This window comes from Mus musculus, chromosome 11, assembly GCF_000001635.26.
Source record: "Mus musculus strain C57BL/6J chromosome 11, GRCm38.p6 C57BL/6J".
In the NCBI taxonomy this organism is placed as follows: Eukaryota; Metazoa; Chordata; class Mammalia; order Rodentia; family Muridae; genus Mus; species Mus musculus.
Genome location: NC_000077.6, coordinates 85,960,321 through 85,977,567, shown reverse-complemented (window position 1 = coordinate 85,977,567; position 17,247 = coordinate 85,960,321). Strand labels below are relative to the sequence as shown.

At 42.3% G+C, this 17,247-nt stretch overlaps 2 annotated features.

Annotated features, from left to right (window-relative positions):
- Positions 13,162-16,630: an enhancer, noted in NCBI's record as "pDBM45". NCBI's record gives its function as "enhancer in hindlimb, umbilical cord, genital tubercle" and the evidence as "EXISTENCE:transgenic organism evidence [ECO:0001131][PMID:18579682]".
- Positions 13,525-14,178: an enhancer, noted in NCBI's record as "pDBM5". NCBI's record gives its function as "enhancer in hindlimb, genital tubercle" and the evidence as "EXISTENCE:transgenic organism evidence [ECO:0001131][PMID:18579682]".

Here is a 17,247-nt window from a genome sequence, read left to right as displayed (position 1 = left end):
CCCAAACTTCATCATCCCAACTGGTCAAACTTTTAAATAATTGGAGAATTCTGGCCATAAAAGCTGACCTTAATTTGCAACAAACCCTAGACAAGTCTTTCGAAAGCCCCAACAAGCCTTCGATCCTGTTCCAATTTACCAGATTACTCCAAAATGTATAAATTTTTTTTCCTTAAGGAAAATGATTTTTATGTGACAATTTCCTGGCACTTTCTGCCATTTTATGTTGAAATGGCCGTTTTCCTCTCTTCCTGGTTCACTGTGGGGAATCTGGTGGTGCCTCACCCAACACCAGCTGAACTCACACATACCCTGTGAACTCTTTGTAATTTATTAACAAGACCCCCGCCCACAGCCCGGGTTTTCTAAAGCTGGGTTCTGTGGAGCAGAGTCTTTTGCCTTGATTTAAGATGCCTACCTTCACAGGCTGAAACTTTCCAGGCTTGGGGGTGCTCACATTTTCAGAGCTTAATTGTAAATCATCTCTCATTGGGAAGATTTAAAGACAGACACAGGCCTAAATCTTTTCTAGTCACCTTTCCTGACTGGGAACAGCCCCTCCACGAATCGCCCTATGTTTTTCCCAGTGGATAAGAACCAAGGGCCCCGACAGTGTTCAGGTGGGACAGATACAGCAGCAGGAGTGTAAAGTGTGACGTCATCGTTGGGCATTTGGAAGACATCTTGCGTTGCCTACGCAGGCCAATCCACCCGACTGTGGTGGGCGGTAAATCAGAACCCGAAGGCCGGCGGGCAAGGCTTGTTGTGGGCTGTTTGTTTTGCCTCGTTCTGCTTGATTATTTTGGCAAGGGCTAGCTGAACCATGGATGCACCGAAGTTCTCTGTAAACGTAGGCTTTTCATTAGGTAAAAAGAGTCCGGCGCAGCCCTGGTCAGAGCGCTCGCTTTGTGCCTGGGATGCTATATTGCATTCTTGGCTCCGTTCTGAAAACACTTGTGGTACCCTAAACCTCAAGTAGCCATAAAACCCCTCCAGCGTCATCTACCTGGCTGTGGTCCTGATGCGCCTGACGCATGTGAACATCGCTTGGATTTCTCTGTTCATAGATCATGATAAAAAGAAGCCAAATGCTACTTCCTAAAGCTAATAATTCCAAGTTTTTCATTTCACATAAACAGTCTTTTTTTTTTTTAAGGCTTTCTCTCCCTGCCCCCTGACCCCCATAAAGTCAGTATTTTCAATTCTTCTGCTAGTATTTTCTGAAATTTAGTTGACATTTGTTTTTGTAAGTGCGGTTCAAACTAACATACATATACATAAAAAAAAGTTGTCAAATGATACTGCAAAGAAGAGAGCTAGATGTATTAAAAAAAAAGTTTGACAGTCTTGAAATCGGTCTCCCATTTGCATGAGTCGATCTCTAGTGCTGGAGACTGCAGATGTGGACCTAAGCGATGCACAGTTTGGGAAGGAAGCAATGATAGGACGTAATAAATAGAACAATCTCTCTGTAACCCCCAGTCACGTGTGCGGTTCATTCTAGCTGCGGAAGTCTTTAAACCAACCTCCTTCTGAAATAGTAAGTGCTTATTTATGAATCAGTAGCCAGAGTTAGAGGGTACTCTGCTTGTTAGAAGCTCGTCTGCTTTTTAAGCCTGGAATATAACATTATATACATTAGATAAAATGCAGCTACTCTTACGCAGATGAGCCCCGAAATATCTGCATTAATGTTCAAATAAAACAACCCCACCTCCCTCCCGCCCCAGGTAGTGTCTGCTCACTGCTGTAAACATGCCTCAGCTGATTGGTGAGGTTTTTTTTTTTCCAGTGTTCTATTTGTCAGGGTTTAGTTTCCTGCCACACAGATGTTCTCTTGTTTCGAGATTTGTGTGATTAGATGCACGAAATGACAAACATGGCTGGCTGGCACTTGTCTTCCCTCCTTAAGCAATGAGGTACCTTTGGATTCTGAGCTCTGTTGGTGATCAAGTCTTCCATGGTATGCTGTATCTTAGCAGCCTCAGTCTTGGGTTGAGATATCTCAGAGGATGAGTTTAGTCCGGATTTGTGATGCTAATGTATACAGTTCCCCTGGTCCATAAGAGCGTCTTTCTTCCTACACAGCTCTACATCACAATCCTAACCCCACTGTGTGGTCAAGATGTAGAGCTTCAGGAGAGCCAAGTGGGCCAATGCCCATCTTCTCAGAGCAGTGATGTTACTTAGAATCCAGAGCCAGTTATTCTTTAAAGAAAATGTCCACAAAGAGTACCTGAGGCGCATAGTCACCCACACCAGAGTCATTTTACATACTCCTATGTGGCTTTGTGACATGCTGAAGGGAATGTGCATTTTTTAGCAGCTGTCTTCCAGGGGATGTCTGCTCCCTGGGGCTGCTGCCATCCTTATGGGAAAGGTGACTACGATCTGCGCCACACTGTTTCAAGAAAGAATGTAGCATTTGGTGTTCAGAGTCTCCTCCCTTTTGGATACAAGCCTGACTTGTCTAAAACATCTGGGTAGGAAAACTGCATTCCCAAAGCCTGCCCGAGGTGAGGTCTCTGAGACTCACTAGAAGTGTGGTTTCAGTCTCTGGTCGCTTGCTGTTGTTCCTCTACCTGGTAACCCTTCGATTCCTGGTGCTGCCCCCACTTTGCTGCTCTCAGGCCAGCACACATGGGCAGGACCATGGTAACCACACACTCCCAACAGTAGAAATAAAGGCTCCTGAGCTCACTTGAGTTCATAGTGTTCACTACATGTGTTTGACATGTTTTGTTGCTGTTGTTAAATAACAACAGGATAACCTGTGTCCTTCAAGTGAGGTTCCAGAGCTGTGGACTTTTTGGTTAGAGTACCTATGGTTCCACGCAGTGGGTGTGGCTGGCTGGTCTAGGCAAGAGGCAGGCTCCTTGGTGTTTGGACTTTCAGGTTCTCTCGATTTCAGCTCTCATAGGCTCTTTTCCTTCATCATGCCCTGGTCCGCACTCACGATCCACATACGATTGTCTAGTTGACCAGACCTTGGTAGAAAATTAGTTTTGTCTTTGACATCCAAGCTGCTAATGCCTGATTCCTTTTGTAAGTAGGTGCCCTAATTTGAGCATTTGTTGTTGTTGTTAAAAAACAAAAACAAAGACAAGAATTGGTTTGCCTTACACTTCTCTTGAATATGTGTTGTTACTAAGTAACCCCATGTATTTTCTTTTCTTTTATCTTATTTTGACAGGGTCTCATAGCCCTGGCTGGTCTTGAACTCCTGATCCGCCTGCCTCCACCTCCCTAGGGCTACAGACTTGCACCATCACACCTGTCCTAAACATATTTTTAAACACAGATCTCTCTCACGTTGAATGTATTATTTCATGTGTTCGTTATTATGTAAAGAGAAAGGAAGAGCAGAAAAAACAAACTCATTGAGCATTAATTTAATGCCATGCTCTCTGCATGTTTTCACAAACCCACTTTATCTAAGCCCCATAAACCCGTCAAGATAAATATTATTTTCCATGATTTGAACAGAGATGATAATAGTGAGTCAGAGAAACTAAGCAACTTAACACAGTCCCTTGCAATCAGCTGATAAATGGCAGAGCCCAAATCTGAGCCTAGTGTCTCTGGCAATTATTAGCCAGACTCTAGCTGGAGAGGCTCATGGGTCAACCTAATGGCCATTAACGAGCATCGTGGGAAACCTGAGCCATTTAGTTTCCTTTAAGGCATATGCTCACTGTATAGAGAGCCAGGCCTGTGAAGATACTAAACACAAACACAAAATAAATATAAATCTCTCCAGCCCTGTACCCGGTGGCATTTGAGACAAGCTTCTCCCAGAGACACGCCCTGCCCTTTTTAAGGAAACTACACCACAATGTCTGAGCTAACTGGAAGTAAACAAGGAGAATGCCTGTCCCTGGCTTACAGGCTCGGCAGACTCAGGCATCTTTTGGATTCAGAAGTTGTAGGAACATCTCATTATCATCTTAGGATCTATATTGAGTTTTGTTTCTTTTGTTTTAAACAACAGAAAATGGGAGTGTTTCCATTAGCCAGTTCTGGGCACTAATCATCACAAACAGAACTATTCTCTGTAAGTTGTAAGTAGACAGATAAAACATAGTTAAATAGTTATATGTATTGCTGGGCAGTGGTGGCACTCATCTTTGATCCCAGCACTTGGTAGGCAGAAGCAGGCAGATCTCTGTGAGTTCAAGGCCAGCCTGGTCTACAGAGTGAGTTTAGGACAGCCAGGGCTACACAGAGAAACCCTGTCTCACCCGCCTACCCCCCAAAAGTATTACATTTATTGTGCATGCAGGTGCCACAGCACTGTGTAGAGGTTAGCGGATAACTTGTAAGATTCTCTCCTTCCACCAAGTGGATCCAGGCGTCACATCATACCATCAGGCTTGGTGGCGAGTGCCTTCCCTTAGTGACCTTCCCGCTGGCCCTTTTGCTTACTTGCTTTCATTCTTTCTTTTTGAGACCATCTCAAGTAGCCCAGGCTGACCTCGAACTGTTTGCATAGCCAAGGATAACCTAAAACTTCTAGTTCTCCTGCCTCCATTTCCCCAGCGCTGGAGTTACAAACTTATATCCTCACACCTGGCTTAGGTGGCAGTCAGGATACGATGCATGTTAGGTAAGCACTCTACTAGCTAAGTACAGCCCTGGTCCCAAACACTTCCTTTCTAAACATATCTAAGCATAAATGAGAGGGCAGTAGCTACTATTATCTCCAACCCTCATCCATAAATTTAAATTCTGTTAATGTTCAATTGTCTTATGCGTATACTGCAAAAGAGCCTCAGAAACGCTTTCGATATCAGACCAAATAAAGACTCGAGCACGAGAGAGCTGTGGACACTGGTCACCTGCAGTGAGTAAACTGAGGGGTAATAGAGACTAAACCTTGTTTTCTTAGCATCTCCAAACAGGCTCTGTTAAAATGCTAGGCGGTGTGCCTCTGAGACTATTTCTGGAGGCGAGCAGCTGGCTCCTGCCTGATTCACCCTTACTGCGGAGCTGTTCTCCTTCTCTCCAGTAGGGGGCCTCGGTGCCACAGTTCTTCAGAGAGACTGAAACATTCTGCCCAGAGTTATTGGGCACTTAGGCTGCTTTAAGGAACTTAAGTCATTTTATGGGTACAGTTGTCTGTTTTCTGTCATTAAAAATAATAATAATAAAATAAAGCTGTTAGTCCTCATTGTCTGATCTTGGCCTAAAATTTCACAATCTTCCATAACATCTGAAATAATGTGTCAAAAATGAGTTGAGTCAACAGAGGAATATTTGAGGGAAAAAAAATGTATAAGCCATTCTCTTAAAATTTAGAATAAAAAGCCCATGAGAGAACATGTAGAGACGATTTAAAAGCTTCTTGGGATAGAGAAAAACAATGGAGGGGAGGGCTGGTCCGTTCTGGTTTTCTGGAAATGGACAATTTACTTATTGTCTATTGTATTTTGAACTACAGAGCTACAACAAGACATGTATGATTTTTTTTCTCCTTTGGCTTTGTTTTATTTCTTGCTTTTGTTTATGGTGCTTTTATTTGACGTTTCTGTCTCCAAACACAATTTACTAAGACCATCTTCATTTTCTCCCTTCTCTTCTTTAACAAAATATGAGATTGTCCTGAATATGCCCATGTCTCTTACCCCTCACCCCAACTTTCATTAGTAGGACCTCCTATGTGCTGTGTGCACAGTCCCCGTCCTTTAAGTTGTGTGTGTGTGTGTGTTATACATTATAACATTTTCTCAGTGTCCAGGTTCAGTCTACACCATCCATCATGTATTTGCAAGATGGCCTTTCTTTTCTGTTTGTTTTCTTACTTTTTTTTTCTTCTCACTTTGGCCCCGCTTGTTCGAGCCCAAAGATTGATTTATTTATTATAAATAAGTACACTGTAGCTGTCTTCAGACACACCAGAAGAGGGCGTTAGATCTCATTACAGATGGTTGTGAGCCACCATGTGGTTGCTGGGATTTGAACTCAGGACCTTCGGAAAGACAGTCAATGCTCTTCGCGGAGCCATCTCTCCAACCCCAAGATGGCCTTTCATAAAGCACCCCACTTAGTGCTTCCAGTGTGTTGCCATTACTACTGAATGAAGCACACAGTTTTTTAAAATTCATTCATTCATTCATTCATTCATTCACTCATTTGTTTATTTATATTTGGGTTTTTCAAGACAGAGTTTCTCTGTGTAGCCCTGGATGTCCTGGAAGTCACTCTTCAGACCAGACAGGTCTTGAACCCAGAGAGTTGGCCTGCACTGGGATCAAAGGGCTCATTTCCTTGTTTGGCCTACAGATTTCTTTACAGCCTCGTCCCTAACTGCCCTTTAGCTAAGGCGTTTCTTTGCCCTTTTATCTCAGCCTTCAGCTCTTCTCCGACCACATGGATAAGTGTCCGAATCTCACCCATTTTGTCTTTTTTTCATCTTAGCATACTATTTTTCACTTAGATACCATTGTTCTTTCCTGTCCCTGTCCCTGTCCTTGTCTATCTGACAAACACCTTAACTGTTTCCTAAGACACAGGCCAAGTATCTTCAGCTTTATTATACACAGGCTTCCGCAAAGAAATCATTGCTTTCTCTGTGTGGGCACTGTACTGTGCATACAGTCTGGCCCCTCCCACTTTGCCCCTCCCGACCCCCAATGCACTCTCCACACCACACCCCCACCCTGCTGTCATTCAGTCCATGGTATGCTGTTTATCCTAACAGACCAGTGGCTCTCCATGACAGAACAGGTTACTAAGGAAGTGTGGTCGTGCCCATGCAGAGACATTTGGCAATAGGGGCTGGGCATTTGTTGTCCTCATGGTCAGTGCTTATCACTAGTGGTTTTTAGGATTTATCCTTTTAGCCATGATATCCATGTGGAGATTAGAAGATAGTTTGTAGTAGCTGGTTCTCTCCTCCTACCATGTAGGTTCTGGGGCTGGAACCTGGGTTATCAGGCTCTGTGGCAAGCATCTTTACCCACTGAGTCATCCCCCGTGTGCAGAGATGCTAAGCATACTAACAATCCCCATGACAATCTCCATAGCAAGGAAGTATCTGGACAAAAGTACCAGCAGAGCTCAACACTTCAAACTTGTTCCTGATCACTCAAGTTGGACTCTCAAGAGCTAGAATATGATGCCAAAAAGTAATTTGACACTACATGAATTCTGACTAAGTGAAAACATTTCCATAAGTTTCTATGAATGGAAGCCATCCAGCGTTAGAAAAATAAGATCTTTGGGGAGGAAAAAAAAAAAGCAAAAATAAAACAGGAACTGAATTCATTCAATCATATTCAAGGGTGTAATTTAAAATCTATTTTTAGATGTCCTTAATATTGGATGGAGGGATTTGATCAAAATTATAAACTGATTATATGACTAATCCTCATCCCCCCAATCCATAAAATGTCATAAAACCAGAAAAGGTTAACGAGATTATATACTTTGAATCACTCCTGAAAGCTCAGAGGATACGACAGAAGAAATAATCAAAGAAACAATAGAAGAAAATTTCCATGAGCTAAGGGAACACAGAAGATTTCAGAGTATAAGGACCAACAGCATAAGCATACTTGAGAATATTGAAAGAGAAAAACAAAGTATAAAATAAGATGTATTACACTGGTCGTAAATGTCTCCTTACTAAGACTAGGTACCAAAATTATATTGAAATTAAAAAAATATCAATATAATGAAATATTTTAAAACTATAACCTTACTCATGGTTAACATTTAGCTTATACTTTATTTTATACTTAATATTTAAGTAGTGAGGCAAGATTAAGACATTTTCAGACACAGCAAGATTTGGAAGCTTGTCACACATAATCCTTGTATATAGAGAATCCCCCAAATCTCTCACTCCCAAAAGCCAGAGGAGTGCAAGAGAAAAGAAACAAATGACATGCAAAGAAACAGTCCAGGGATGCCCTGTGTCCTGAAGAGTAACCACCTACTACTAAAGGACCAGGTGCACAATAACCACCTGCTACTAAAGGACCAGGTGCACAATAACCACCTGCTACAGAAACACCAGGTGTAGCAGACAGGGTAAAAGGACCGGTGAGAACAGAATGATCGTGGAAGTGTTCTTACCTACACCGCTGTGTTGGGATGGAAAGTGATGAGGACACATATGGATTATGAGAAATAGGATAGAATAAAGACTAGAAATCAACTTGAGAAATAACAGTGGGGCAGAGGTGTAGAGTATTGGTCTGGTTTGTGCAAAGCCCTGAGTTTGTTCTCCAGCCCTGGGTGAGGAAAAAGTGAAAGCAACTGAGAGAAAAACCGAATACATTATTTTCTTTGTGTGTGTGTTTGAGGCACAGTCTTTTCATGTAGCCCTAGTTGTCCTGGAGCTCTCTATGTAGACCAGGCTGGCCTTGAATTCACAGAGATTCTCCTGCCTCTGCTTCCCAAGTACTGGGATTAACGGCATGGACAATCACAGCTGGCTAGCATACAACATTTTCGTGACAATAAATAAAGGGAGAACTGAATTCAGCAAAAAAGAAAAAAGAAAAAAAGAAAGAAAAAGGAAACAAGAAATCATAATAAATTTAAAAAACAGGTGGTACCAGTGAGTCTAAATATACCAATTATTCCAATAAACATACATAGTTTAAGTTTTTTCACTTGGAGAGTAGAACACCTAATTGAGGTTTCAAAAAAACTTTTGTCATGTGCTGTTTACAAAAGACATTCATATGTAAAAAATTTAAGTGAAAAAATAGATCCCATGAAAATATTAAAAATATAAATTAGATAAAAGCCTTAATAAAATATCAGTTTCATTCTAAAATGTTTTGTTAAAAGCAACAAAAAAAATGTTTTTTTCAATTTGATAAAAGACACAGATCACCAAAGGAAATAAAGCTTTGGGAAACAAGAATGTGGCTTTCAAAAGTTCAGCCTTCACTAAGTGGATTCAAGTAGTTGACAAATTTATAATTAGAGTATGGTGGGTTATTTTAAATTTTTACCTTTTAAATCACACACTCACACAAAGATACAGGATCTCTGTGGGTTCAAAGCCAGCATGTTCTACATAGCAAGTTCCAGGTCAACCAGAACTATAGAGTGAGATCCTAACTAGCAAAAGATGGGCAGAGGGAGGGAGAAAGAAAGAAATTGAATCAACGATGAATGCATTCCAAACAGAAGCCAACATTTCTAAACAAGTCCATGGGCGAGTTCTAGACATTACTGTGTGAGTGAGGTTTGCACTGCTTTAACAAATGTCTGCAATCAACCCACTGAAGGTTTCTGTTGGCCCGCAGCTTTGACAGTTTCATTCCATGGTTGGTCGGTTAGTTTCTATGCCTGTGGAGTTATGGTAGTGCATGCTGGAGGGAGGGCATGCCAGAGGAAGGACGGGACTGGGTTCTGTTGCCTCCTTTTAGAGTACACCTCTAATGACCACTCAGCCCTACTTTTTAAAGACATCTACCACTTACTTACAGTGGCTGACTTTAAGATCTCACAGCCAACATCTTACTTAATGGTGAGAAAGCCAGAGCCTTCCCATTAAGATTCGGAGTCAAGCAAGGGATGACTGACCAAAACAATTTCCAATGCCAGGAAATGATTATAGCAGAATGTGCAGTTGCAGAATGTGACATTAAATACAAAAGCAAGTTGATTTCTTACATACTAGCAACAAGCTAGTGAAACTTAGAATTTAAAACACAATGCCATTTGTATTAGCATCCTCAAAAGGATGTACTTTGGTATAAATATAACAAAGTATAAACCAATTCTATGTAGCTGTAATGTGAAGAAGGAAAAAACATAAATAAGTGGAGAGGGGAGTCCATTCCATGAACAGGAAGATCAATGTTATGATGACAGCAATTCTTCTCACATGACTTACCGACTAAGTATGATCCCAGTTATAACTGATCCCAGCCAGTTGGGACTCGGGAAATGGCTAACTCTGAAAAGTGTTAGCTGTACAAAATAAGGACTTTCATCTAGACCCCCAACACCCATACACAAGCCAGGCATGGTAGTGTGTGTTCATAAGCCCAGCACTGAAGAGGCAAAGACTGGTGGGTCCCTGGAATTCCCCAGCTAGCCTATCCAGTCAGTTGGTGAACTTAACTTTTGGTGAGAGATCTCACCTCAAAAAAAAAAAGAGTAGGGGGCAATTGAGAGAGCACACCCAATGCCAACCTCTGGCCTCTACACACACATACACACACTAATTCCAGAAAGTAATTTTGTGGCTGTGGTAGTTTGAATGAGATGTCTTCCATAGTCTAGGATATTTGAATGCTTCGTCCCAAGTTGGTGGTACTGTTTGGAGACGCTTAGGGAGTATGGCCTTGTTGGGGGATTCTGTCACTGCAGAGTGGGTTTTAAGACTTCAAAGTTAAATGCTTTCTCGGTGGGCTTTCTCTGCTCTGTTTTTGTGGCTGAAGTCATGAGCCCTCAGCTTCCTGCTCCTGTCACCCACCATGCCCGCTTCCCAGCCGTGATGGACGCTCTGTAACCATGGGCCCAAATGAGCTCCCCTTCTCTAAGTTACGTTTGTCAATGCGTTTTATCACAACAATAGAAAACAACTGACCTAGTGATAAGTCAGACTGATTGTAAAGTTTGTATGAAGAAGCAAAGACCCAGAATCGTTAACCAAATAGTGACTGAGAACGAAGTTGGAGGTCTCACGGTTCTTAAGCTCAAAGTCTATTATACAGCTAGACAACAGCAGTTGGCAAAGGACAACGTTGGCAAAGGACAGGGAATCCGTCAGTGGGATAGACTGGAAAGTCCAGACATGAGAGAGCCACAGAAATATAGCCAACCCACCCCTGATGAAGGTTCAAAAGCAAGAAATGGATGGCTCATGCAGACTACGAGATCTACATGCAAGCCCACTCCACTCAAGCCAATCCACTCTAAAACACCAGACCATAATTCCTGGTTAAGAGAAAATCTACAACTTGGAACTGGCACTAACTTCTTAAATGTGACAGATGCATGACAGTTTGCTGCTTTGTGCTCTGGACAGACAGCTGGACAAACTTGCCCTTAGCGGTTAGGGATGATGTGGTGCGGGATCAAAGTCTCAGACTCTGGAAGCAGGTAAGAACTCAGCAGCAAGTTCATTTATTAAGTCTCTAGGAGCACCCTTTATACCCTCCACCTGTGTCCCATTGGTCCTAAGCAAGACTGTCTTCCAAGTGGCAGTTCCCAATTGGCTGTCATTGTCTGCGTCATCAATCTCTAGGCTCTCAGACAGGCTTCAGTTTGGCCCTGAGGCAGAAGTTTCCTCAGCAGGAGGTGGTCACCACTTTGTCAGTGAGGCCTGACGGTGGGTCCTCCTACAACGGTTAAAAGAATTGTTTGATTGGGTGGCATTAAAACTGAACTTTTCTGTGTTGTGAAAAACACTGTCAAGAAAGAAAAGAGGCAAATCAGAGTGAAAACACTTATCAAAAACTTATCATAAAGGACTGTCGTTCAAAGTCGGGAAAGAACTCACGACACTCACTCAGAAAGCAACCAGATTTTTAGAAAAGAGGCCATAGCAGACAGCTCAGCAAACAGGATGTAGAAGCGCTGGTTACACACATCACAAAAAAAATATTCAGAATACATGAGCAGGGGAGGACCAGGAGTGTAGTGCAGGTCCATAGCCTCAGTGCTTAGGAGCAGAAGCAGGGGGCTTGCTGCAAGTTCGAGGCTAGCCTGGGCCACATAGCAAGTTCTATGTCAGCCAGGGCTGCATATCAGAGACCCTATCTCTGAAAACCAACACACATGGAAAACACAGGGAAGTGCAACCCTTTCAGAGAAGATTTGTATCAGCACTCATCTGTAATCTCAACACTCCAGTGGCTGAAGCAGGAGGATCAAGAGTTTGAGGCCAGCCTGGGCAACAGTAAGACCCTGTCTCAACAAATAACAGCAAAAAGTATATAGAGAAGAGTGAGGCTCGGTTGATAAAGTATCGGGTGCCTTGCAAGTACACAAACCTGGTTTGATCTCAGAACGCGTGTAAAAAGGTGCGTTGGGATATTTATTTATTTATTTATTTATTTATTTATTTATTGTTCTTTTTATTTTGCGTTGGGATTCTTAATCCTAACACTGGGAAAGCAGAAACTGCAGAATCCCCAGGGCTCACTGGCCCAGCATGATTGGTGAATTCAAGGCCAATAGGAGATCCTTTTCTCACAGGAGGTAGACAGCTCTCAAGGTTGTCCTGTGTTCTCCACAGGCACACATAGATGTCTCACCTCATATGTGCACTTGCACACACTATTGTATATTAAACACAGAGAGAGGGGTTGCTGGAGATATAGCTTCATAGAAGAGTGCTTTACCTAGTTAGTATGCTCAAGGCCCTGGGTCCTACCCCTAAGACAAAGGAAGTGTTCATTCATTTTGCTCACTCAATATTGGGAATTCCATTGTGAATGTAAGCTCAATGGGTTCTATTGTCTATTGTGGTCTCTTTTAATTTTTCTCAATATTTCACTAGTAGATTCAGTGTGGAAATGTCCCCATAACTAAATGCTAGTCATGGTCGTTGCCCGAGATGAGAGCCCTCTATTGCTGGCATTGCTCTTGCTGGGTCCAAGATATTGTGCTTTTTCTAAGTCTTTGATATAAATATTGGTATTTTGTTTTCAAAAGTGCTTTTTAAAATTGTTTTTAGGGCTGGGTGGTGGTGGCACACGCCTTTAATCCCAGCACTTGGGAGGCAGAGGCAGGCGGATTTCTGAGTTCGAGGCCAGCCTGGTCTACAGAGTGAGTTCCAGGACAGCCAGGGCTACACAGAGAAACCTTGTCTCGAAAAACCAAAAAAAAAAAAAAAATTGCTATTAGGGCTAGAGGGACAGTTCTTGGGGTTTGGTTCCTAGCACATACCTGTAGCTCACAATCATCTATAACTCCAGTGCCAGGGGATCGGATGCTCTCTTTTAACCTCCAAGAACACCAGGGATGCACATGGTGCACAAACATGCAGGTAAAATATTCCAATGAAATGCAGAGATTGCTGCTGAGCATGGTGGTATGTGATTTAATCCCAGCAGTTGGGAGACAGAGGCAGATCTCTGAGTTTGAGCAAGCCTGAGCTACAAAATGAGTGCCAGGCTAGCCAGGGCTAAGTAGTGTGAAACTGTCTCAAGAGAAAAATAAAATGAATAACTACTGAGCACCCACCATCAGTGGCTTAGAGCACTGGCTCCCCATCACTCTGGCCAGTAATAAATGTTTTTAAAACTCGAATTTGAAAAAAAAGTCAAATCTGAAATTCTATTTTTGCCACTGAAGTTTTTAATTCTTGAATCGCAAAGGAGGTTTAAATGAAAGGTATTGACCCTTTGACAACACGTTGCAAATACAAATCGATTTTCCCAGTCCCCGATAGTACACTGAAGTTATGTCTGATTGGTTTTGGGTTCTGTGTGGTGCTAGTTACATAGGCATGCTACCGAGCATGGGTTGTGTGCTCTGCATTCGCATGAGACATAACACCGTGTACACACACACACACACACACACACACACACACACACACACAAATTCCTGTCATATTTTCTTGTGAGAAAATTGATTTATTTTCAATCTATTATTGATACCTTAAAAAGTGAAAAATCTTGAAAACCCCATTTTTTTTTTTGAGAAAGAGCTTTCTTTGTGAGAAATTAAAACCTGCTTTAGCATTTTCTGTGGATTAAGTTTTAAATTAACATAGAAGAATAACAATATGAATCAATATGATCAAAGAAAGAGTGTCAGTAATCATTTAAACAAGACACTTAGAGCAGGGGTTTAAAGGCGGAGAGACGGATTTCCCTTGCATGTGGATCGAATCAGAAGTATCCCATAATTGACTCTTTACAAGACCCCGCTTTAGCATAATGGACTAGATATTAAAGCTTTAAGTATTTAAAGCGAGTTTCCGTCCCTCTCTAAACGGAGACCGCCACTAAGAGCTATTTTACAAGCCTGACACATTAGCTGCATCCAGGGGAAATACACGGCCTGGCTTCCCTGGCCGGGAATTTGAAGTGCTTTCAATAGTTAACTGGTGTGAAATGGGTGACATTGAACCTGTGAGAAGCAATGAGTGTCTTAAAAAATAAATTCCAGATGGGAGAGTTGATAGGAAGGGATATGGATACTGTGATGATTCTTTTCAACAAATTAATTCCAAAAAGAGCTCATACCTCATTCATATATATATATATATATATATATATATATATATATAGTCTCCTGAGCCAACTTATTTGTGTGACTTTGTGAGGGAAAATGCCATTTTTCCCCTCCTCTGATTATTTAACACGATTTGGGAACAAAGGAAGTTTTGTAAACTGTAGCTGTCAGATCAAACACAGGGGCAGAATAAGAGGCGTATACAGAATATTTTATAACTTTGTTACCACAGTGAGTCACCAGGTCAAGGCAATACCACAGATCTCCCTAACAGTGTATATTAGACTAAACAGCCTCTTTTCTCATACTCTTGCTGCTAATGGAATTTCTGATTCCTGCCACTATAGTGATTGTGTGGGGGAACATAACTGGCCTCACCGTATCCAAATGCCTCGCCCTCCCAGTATCTTCAGATGTTCACATAGCAAACTACTCTGATGAAGTATTATAGTGTAGTAAAAAGGGCTTTAATGTTTGGCCAGATGTCAGTTCTAATCCCAAGTCTGCTTTGTGCATGTGTGGACCTGGAGCAAGTCACTAAGTCTCTGGAGACCTTGGTTCCCCCATTGAGAAAACGGGGGTTGTGTTCAAACCAGCGGGAGCAATAAGAGGGTGGGAATCACAAAAAAAAAATCTGCAAAGACCAAATGGGCATCTATTTGGTAAGCTCTTGGAGATTACTGAGTGTAGTTTCTTGTTATTTTTCTTCCCAACAATCCTAATATTAGGCTAAAGGATACAAAAAGAGGCCCTGAGTTGTGCGTGGTTCAGTGGATGAGGATGCTTGTTGCTAAACCTAATAACCTGGGTTTAATTTCTGGGTACCGCATGCTCTCTATCTATATTTCTATACCCATTTCTATGTCTATATCTATCTCTCATACACACACATAAGTAAATATAATATTTTAAAAAAGAGTCCAACACCCAAACACAGACTGCTCGTTCCTTTTCTGCTATGAAATTGCATGTTAGGTACTAAAATCCTCTGCTCCCTTTAATGAGAACAAATAGAACTGGGGGTTAGCTCACCCCCAGATGGGATCTCTGCTCCCCGTCTTCATACCCCCATATGCCACCCCATCAACTAATATCTCTAAGACACAGCAGCATCCCTCATGAATGATGCTCCCACTGTCACTGGGGAGTGGGTCAGTGATGGCTGGTTTCTTAGAGCAGGGACTGTGCTGGGTAAAAGGTACCCAGGTCTCCAGCTAGTGTCCGCTGTGGTTTTCTAACATGTTCTTTACTTTATTCTTCTTAAGGGTTCCCTCCCAGCGATGCCTCTCACACATCTAAAAGCAGCTTTTAGCCTTGACTAGCAGTGAAGCTGCCTGCAGATGCATTTTTCTTAAAATGAGCATAGAAATGGTTTAAAAAAAAAAAAAAAACAACAACAAACCTGTCAGGCGTCAAGCAGCCTCACAAATCATTTTTACATGGCTTCCTGCATCTTTGTTTCTAGCAAATCCCTTAACGGGAGGGTGACTCATTGTGTATTTCTTCAAAGAAACGATTTTGCAGGTAGTTGACGTGATTGGGAGAAAGAGTTTTAAATGAGTCGTGTGTTTATTCTGGGGGAGTTGTTGTTTGTTACCTGTGGCCATTAGCTTGATATCTAAACTGCTGGCAATCTCTGGAGTTAGCATCTGTCTGGGCAGCCCTGTAAACCCGGCCCCACGGCCTGACTGCTCAGTGCCTGGCTGCTGTCGCAGCGCCCCATTAGCTGTTCATAAATGCCCTTGCTCCCACTAACCCAAGAACTGATCGCACCTTAGTTTACAAACAGGAACTCTGTGGCACCACATCAGCTTCAAAAGCAGAAACCCCACAGACACCACAAAATTATTTATCTTCCCTCCATGTTGTACTTTTGAAATAAACCCATGTAGGTGACATTTTGATGGCGAGTGCCTCCGAGTTAAAACATAAACAGATCTACACAGCCAAAAACCTCACATTTATCCTCATTTTATTAGGCAGGTGGTGTACACAGCAGCCGATTCCCGCTCAGGTTTTACACGTACTTCATGTGTGTTTCTCCAAAAAACAGGAGTTCCTCTGTCAGAAGTGTGGAGGTGGACGCTGGGTGACGGGGATACTGCAATTTCTGCTCCCGGCAGATGTGATTTACAGGTCCTTAAGATGCCAGGGTTCTCTTTGTCTTTTACATTGCAATTTATAGCCAAGGAATTTCCGAGTTTCCCTTCCTCTTGCTGAACAGTCTGAACAAACAAACGGTGTGCACTCGGGGTCTGTTTCCCAGCCCACTTTCCAGGCACTGGTCTTATTTTTCCTCCCCTGACCTCACGTGTGACATAAACTGGGTTCTGCGTTGAGTTGTTTGAACCCAGAAGGCAGGCACATCGTGGAAAACTTAACTGGTGAGAATGAGCTTTTGTGTTGTTGGGTTTTTTTTTGTTGTTGTTGTTTTTCTTAAAACTATGCCTCAGAGTGACCGGTCTGATAAAACCCAATATTCTCAATACAAGGGGCAAGGAGGGACTCTTAGTGCCCCACACATGCCCCACTTCCCAATACATCTTTGATACACTTAAAGAATGAAGATTTTCCTTTTTTTTTTTTTTAGATGTTTGCCCTTGAAGTTAAAAATAAACTATATCACAACATGAAGAAAACTGTGTGGAAAAATAATAGAATGGAGGCCTCTTGCTACTGTCTAGGTGCGGGAACCCAGTAGTTCCCATTTCCAGCTGCTTCTGTATATTGTACTGTATGCATACTTTAACAATATGGACTTTCAATATGTATTTTTTATCTGAACGGTACAATGCTACGCATATTCTCACGAAGCTTGCTTTGTTTCTCTCCATATTCCAACCCATGCAGATTCGACTCCTTCACTTCCTCTCTGAGACAGTATCATGTCCAGCCACCCTATGAGAACCCATGTATGAACTTCCTGTTGGTGAGGACAGCCTCCTTGCTGCCCCTTGCTACTGTGAACATTCCTGTGCCTGTGTTTCATACACACATTGTAAACATTTCTCTGGGCCGTATCCTGACCAGAGACCGAATGTTCACTGCTTCAATTATCAGTGGAGTCTCCAAGGGGGAGGGACAAAG